Below are 6462 nucleotides of genomic sequence, written 5' to 3' on the forward strand. Positions count from 1 at the left end.
TTTTGACAGGGCGAAAAGTCGCTCCTACGATGTTTTGACAGGGCGGACAGTCGGTCCTACATTATTTTGCCAACCCGGACAATCACTCCTACATTATTTTGTCAACCCGGACAATCGCTCCTACATTATTTTTGACTCCACGGCAAAACATATTATTCGCTGATCAAAGGCTTACACCTATAATTAACCAACAATTAAAATTGCCAACCTGTTAACAGAAAGCCAATTTAACATGAGGCGATCAATTTGATTTTAATTAATTAATTTACTTACTGACAAACTATGTTACAGTTTGTCGATTCTGTAAATATAAGGTAGTTATAAGGGCACTTTGGACAATGGTTCCTACATTATTCCTATCAGGGACATTCGTTCCTATATTACATTTATTGGAATAAGTGCCATTTTGCGAATGGAATAAACATAAAAACCGCATTAAATCAATAATTGCTATAACAACAATGGTAGAATCAATCGATAATGACCACTTTGACACCTATGATGTGCGAACCGTGCATAAAGATTACAGAATGGCGTCACATTAAAGGGGCCTTTTCACAGATTTTGGCATGTTTTGAAGTTTGCTATTAAATGCTTTATATTGATAAATGTAAACATAAAATTTTAAAAGCTCCAGTAAAAAATAAAAAATAAAATTTAAAAAAGGAAAACAAAAGTAGCCCGCAGCAGGACTCGAAGTAAAAAACGCATTAGCCAACTGAGCTATCCTGCCAAGGATACATAAGATGCGTATTTTATACCTTATATCATCGTAGTTTCACAAATTTAAACGACATCACTAGAACTTTCCAAATTATTCAATCGCTTCGCGTTGCAACGCTTTATAATTTTTAGGTTTTTAAATCGTCAAAAGATGCATATAATGGCTATATTAGACCATGGCAAATGTTCAGTAATACTGTTTCCTCACAAATATCATAACTAAACCGAAAATTTGCGAATCTGAAACAACTTTTCTCAATTTTGTCAATTTACCAAACCGTCAAAAGATCCCTTTAAAGTGAATTAAGGTTAGTAAACAATTGGCTAGGTCATTGTTTTCACATTTGACCCATTGATTGATATGACACTGAACAATTTCTTAATCGGCATTTCTATGATTATTAAAATAGTGTGTTAAAGTGATACTGAACAATTTTTGTATGTGTTGAATTGTAATATATTGATAAAATGTTATATGTATATGTTACAATAACACAAAATAGACAAGAACAATTAAACATTGAATACAAAATTCATGAAATGCAACATGCTGGCAAATTCAAATGTACAGACATTTTCGATTTCAAATTTAAATATCTGGCTTATTTCGCATTTTTCGACACAAGTTGGCAATTTTAATTGTCGGTTAATCATAGGTGTTAGCCTTTGATCGGCGTACACTACATTTTGCCGTGGAGTCCAAATAATGTAGGAGCGACTGTCCGGGTTGACAAAATAATGTAGGAGCGATTGTCCGGGTTGGCAAAATAATGTAGGAGCGACTGTCCGCCCTGTCAAAACATCGTAGGAGCGACTGTCCGCCCTGTCAAAACATCGTAGGAGCGACTGTCCGCCCTGTCAAAACATTGTAGGAGCGACCGTCCGCCCTGTCAAATTTGTCTGAAGGAGCGATTGTCCGGATACCAGGTTTTTCTATAGCTATATATAGACATATAAGGAAAAATGCCCCACCCCCTGGTGCCCATGTTTTTGAACCAACTGGAACCATTTTTGAACTTGCCCAAGATATCATTTTGACAAATCCTCTGACCAAGTTTCATGATGACGGACAATAAACCGGAACAATTTTTTAACTTGTCCAAGATTTCATTTGGAAAAATGTTCTGACCAAATTTCATGAAGTTTGGACAATTAATGTGGCCTCAAGATTGTTTACAAGGCAAATGTTGACGCCACGCACTCCACGACTGCCAAAAGGCGATCAAAAAAGCTCACCATTAGCAGATTGTGCTCAGGTGAGCTAAAGGGCAAAAAGATAATCACTACAAATTTGTTCCCACAAAAAATGGTTCTGGGCAACTTCCTAACCATGAACATATTCAGTAGTGTGTCCTGCTTCATTAACACATACTTTCATCCTTAAATATGTTTTGCCATGCTTTGATCTGAATGTAAAAAGCAAATGTCCAGGTCTCTAGCGTGCGTATTGACAATAAATTGCTTTGGATCACTTCGTTCAGTATGTAACACTCAACCCTGATAGGCACAGTGATCTCAACTTGGCAGACTCCAACGGCAGCTGAGTCTGGTTCTGTTGTTGACGATGACTAACCACACTGAGTTGCTTTGTCTTCATACAATGCAGTGTTGAGAGAAGTATCATCCTCAGTTCTCAGTTATGGATTCATCCTCATCGAGCAGGAAACCATCCTCAAGCGCTGTTGGGGATGATTCATCATGTCGAGATGGCTTGTGCTTCTTCTGCACCCCATAACTCAGTCACTCCCTCCTGGGCATGGCCAAACTGAAAATACAAATGAGCATATCAGATGAACACCAAATAATATGAAATGTATTATTTGCTATTCTAAATTTAGATAAAACAAGAGATGTGTTCATCAGAAACACAATGCCCCCTACTGCGCCGCAATTTGACCTTTGACCTTGAAGAATGACCTTGACCTTGAACTTCCACCACTCAAAATGTGCGGATTCATGAGATACACATGCATGCCAAATATCAAGTTGCTATCTTCAATATTGCAAAAGTTATGGCCAACGTTAATTTTTTTTCGGACGGACGGACAGACTGACATACTGACAGTTCAACAGCTATATGCCACCCTACCGGGGGCATAAAATATAAAGGCCTCATGGAATTTATAAAGAAGGCACATAAGCATGCAATTTATAATGTTTCATATGTGAATTCTTTTTCTTTCTATCAGCATTTTAACCATTTTAACCCAACAACATTCAGGCTGTTTAGTTGACTTGTTACTGCATAATGTAATAATGGCAATTTCTCCATAAGATATAACAGACTACTGCAGTTGACGGCCAGTTACCTTTAAAATAGGATTTATGTGTGTTACATGAATATTGTAACTTAAAAACTCTTCCATTATACAAAATTCCTTTTCTTGTAATAGAATGAGCTTCATTTTTATAAATTCATTGTCATATTTCAGCAAATGAACACAGAAAGACAATAAACAACCAATCCACCATTTACACCACACAATAACTGGTAATAAGACAAAATGCTGTCTTATTTCCAGGTATTGTGTGGTATTTAATATTACCTGAGCTAAGACACCTTATTAAATTATCTTCCTATATTATAAATTGATCAACAAGCACCTGTTTTAAATTAAATTTGATTTAATATTCCTTGATCAATGGATTAAAATTAAATTATTAATTTATGACTCTTGTTTCAAAACTAAATTTATAAATTAAATCATATATTAAATGATCAATTTATTAAAACTTTCCTTAACTTATAAAACTGAAGCACTTTTTTAATTAAGCACATTCTTCGATAATTTTAACTACACAAAATAAACAAACCATTATTTATACTAATTTACACAAAGTAAGATTGTGAATGAGAATGAAGTAAAATTATAAATGTTTAAAATAAATTATTATAAAAAGTTGATTTAATTGGGGAGGGCTAATCTCTTATCTGGCACAATACTGTGTCTGCCATTATAACTTTGATATACATCAAATGATATACATCACCATTCGGTGGACGGACGGACTGACCGACATGTACAAAAAATCTACCCCCTCTTCTTTGAAGGGGGCATAAATATGGGAAACCATAAAACTATTGAAATCAGAAATTTGCTTATATATAAATGCATTATATATTATAGATTGATTATTAAATGAGGCATGTATTGATACGTCTTGCTAATTACAGCATTTAAACTTAGAGCAGATAATATAAAGATTTTTTAGAGAGTAAATTTTCCCCCCACAACTAAAATTTTGTACATAACATCTAACTGTATTTTTTTCTTTATCAATTGCGGATTTTAAAAATTCACTTAACTTTGTTAAAACAGAAAGAGCTTTCTCTTACATCATACATTCTCACAAGTCATATATTTGTACAAAATGCATAAACATATTTTTGGTGTTATTTTGATGCATGTGTATTGTGTATTTATTATTATGGTAGTTTGATGTTTAGCTGTATATGCTTATGTCGCAAATAAACTCGCTGTTCTGTTCTGTTAATTTTATAATATTGGGATTTATTGTGCTCGAATCAAAGTCAGGGGAAGTCTACACTGTGTATTAGCAACCTGCTGTGTTGATCACTATCTTATTAGCTCAATACACAGGCACCTGGCTACTGTACTGGAAAAATTGGATTTACTGCCAAAATAACTGATTTCATTTATTGCTAAATTGTTGTGTACCTTAAAAAAACTTCAATAAATAGTAAACGCTCTACCATTGTCTTATATTTATACCGTTTGAAAAAGTTAATGACAATTATTGCAAGCGTCCGTTTTATTTACCATTATTATTTTAAATAAGCGTTCAATGGCAAATAATACAGGTAAAATCATTATTTGATGTGGATATCAGTACAGTTAATAAATGTTAATAAATGTCTATATATTCTAAGCATAGCATACGCAATTGTATAATTCCGAACTAATATAATTTACTTAAATATGATCTAGCTAGAATCAACATCAACATGGATCAACATCACAGTTGTACTTTTTATTTAGTTTTCAGTAATCTGTCCTTGAAATAGCGGTAGCCTTATTAAAGACAGCGCTAAGTGTAAAGTGGAGATTAAGAAATAAGATCTATTGCATCGCACTGGCGGTATAGCATGTAGTCTTAAATAAGACACATTTAAGACATGGATAAAATACAAATATGACACATATGAATCTTTCATTTCTTCAAAAAATAAGCACGTAGTCACATATAAATAAAACACATTTAAGACACAGAAACAATATGAATAAGACACATTTGAATCTTTTCAATACTCAATATCCTTAAAAAATATTGCTCAAAAATCTGTTTTACTATATAACGTCTTGCATTTTTACCTATGGCATTTTTACTACTTTACCTCTGGCATTTTTACCGCTGGCATTTTTACCTCTGGCATTTTTACCTATGGCATTTTTACGGCACACCATATAAATGGGTCAAAAAGTAAATTTCAGTAGCGTTAAAGATATAATAGCAAATTCAATAAGAAAACTGTATTGATATGACAGAAATTAAAATTCAAGTATGAAATGTGTCCACTTTATCAAATTCTAGTATTTGAATGGGTCCAGTTTATAAAACTTCTTGTATTAAAATGGGTCCACATTCTCAATGGTATCGTATACAAATGGGTATGCTTTAAAAAAAAATCTTGTATCAAAATGGGTCTACTTTATCAGAGTTCCAGTATAAAAATGGGTCACATTTCGCAAGTCTCAGCTGAACACCCCACCCCCCGGGTTTAATGTCCAGGTGTTTGTTACCCCTCACAGCAATTGCTAGGGAGGGGGGGCTACATCTTGTTCGGATTACAATAATTTTAATGTTTAAGTGGTCATTATTTTATGTTATTTTCTATTGATGCAAAGAAATACTTAAATTACTTCCCAAAATGTATAATATATTATAACATCATTATTTTTTTGCAAGCATTCCCCACACATTTGGCAACGTCAATATGGTGAAATAATCAAAAATAATATTTTCATGATATTGTTGAAAACACAATAAGAATCTTTTATTGACATACCATATATATATATATCGCTCAAATCAGCCAATGGAAAAAATGAAGTGTCTTTATTTGTGTCTAGCCGCAGGAAATTTTATTGGACAGTCTGTCTTACAAAGGTCAGGTTAGGTGAAAAGCTGGCTTAGACAGCTTCCACGAGAAAGTACAATTGAAACATATACATGTAACTGTTAAGCATGTGTTAATTATAGCAAACAACAAAACCTGCATATTTAATTGGCTCTGGAGATAATCTGTCTACTGGGGTCAGTGATGTCCCCCAATAGCTTATCTTATCAGTTAATTTATAAACTGCAGTGTGATGGCTCTTATAGTGAAGTGAAGCAAAATGTCTATGTCACAAAAGAATGTTACTCTCAGTTGCAACTGGGCAGACATGTCAATTACTCGAAAAAAAAATCAATGAAATTACTGATTTTAACTTATTTTTTAACATGATTAATGTTTTTTTCATTGATATATTATTAATTGGAAATCTCAACCAAAGTGATCAAATTGATTACAAATGTATTAATTCATGCATTTAATAATATTTGGGCTTCTAGACCCTTTATCAACCACTGTTCATCTATAAAAAAAAATCCTATTCTTATTAAGGGTGTCACGATACGCTCCCCTTCATTACTATACGTATCGCGGTACAGTGTGTACGATACAATACGTACCGGGATACGTATTGTCAGATGGAAACAACATACAAACCATTT

This window comes from Dreissena polymorpha, chromosome 1 (assembly GCF_020536995.1).
Source record: "Dreissena polymorpha isolate Duluth1 chromosome 1, UMN_Dpol_1.0, whole genome shotgun sequence".
NCBI classification, from domain to species: Eukaryota; Metazoa; Mollusca; class Bivalvia; order Myida; family Dreissenidae; genus Dreissena; species Dreissena polymorpha.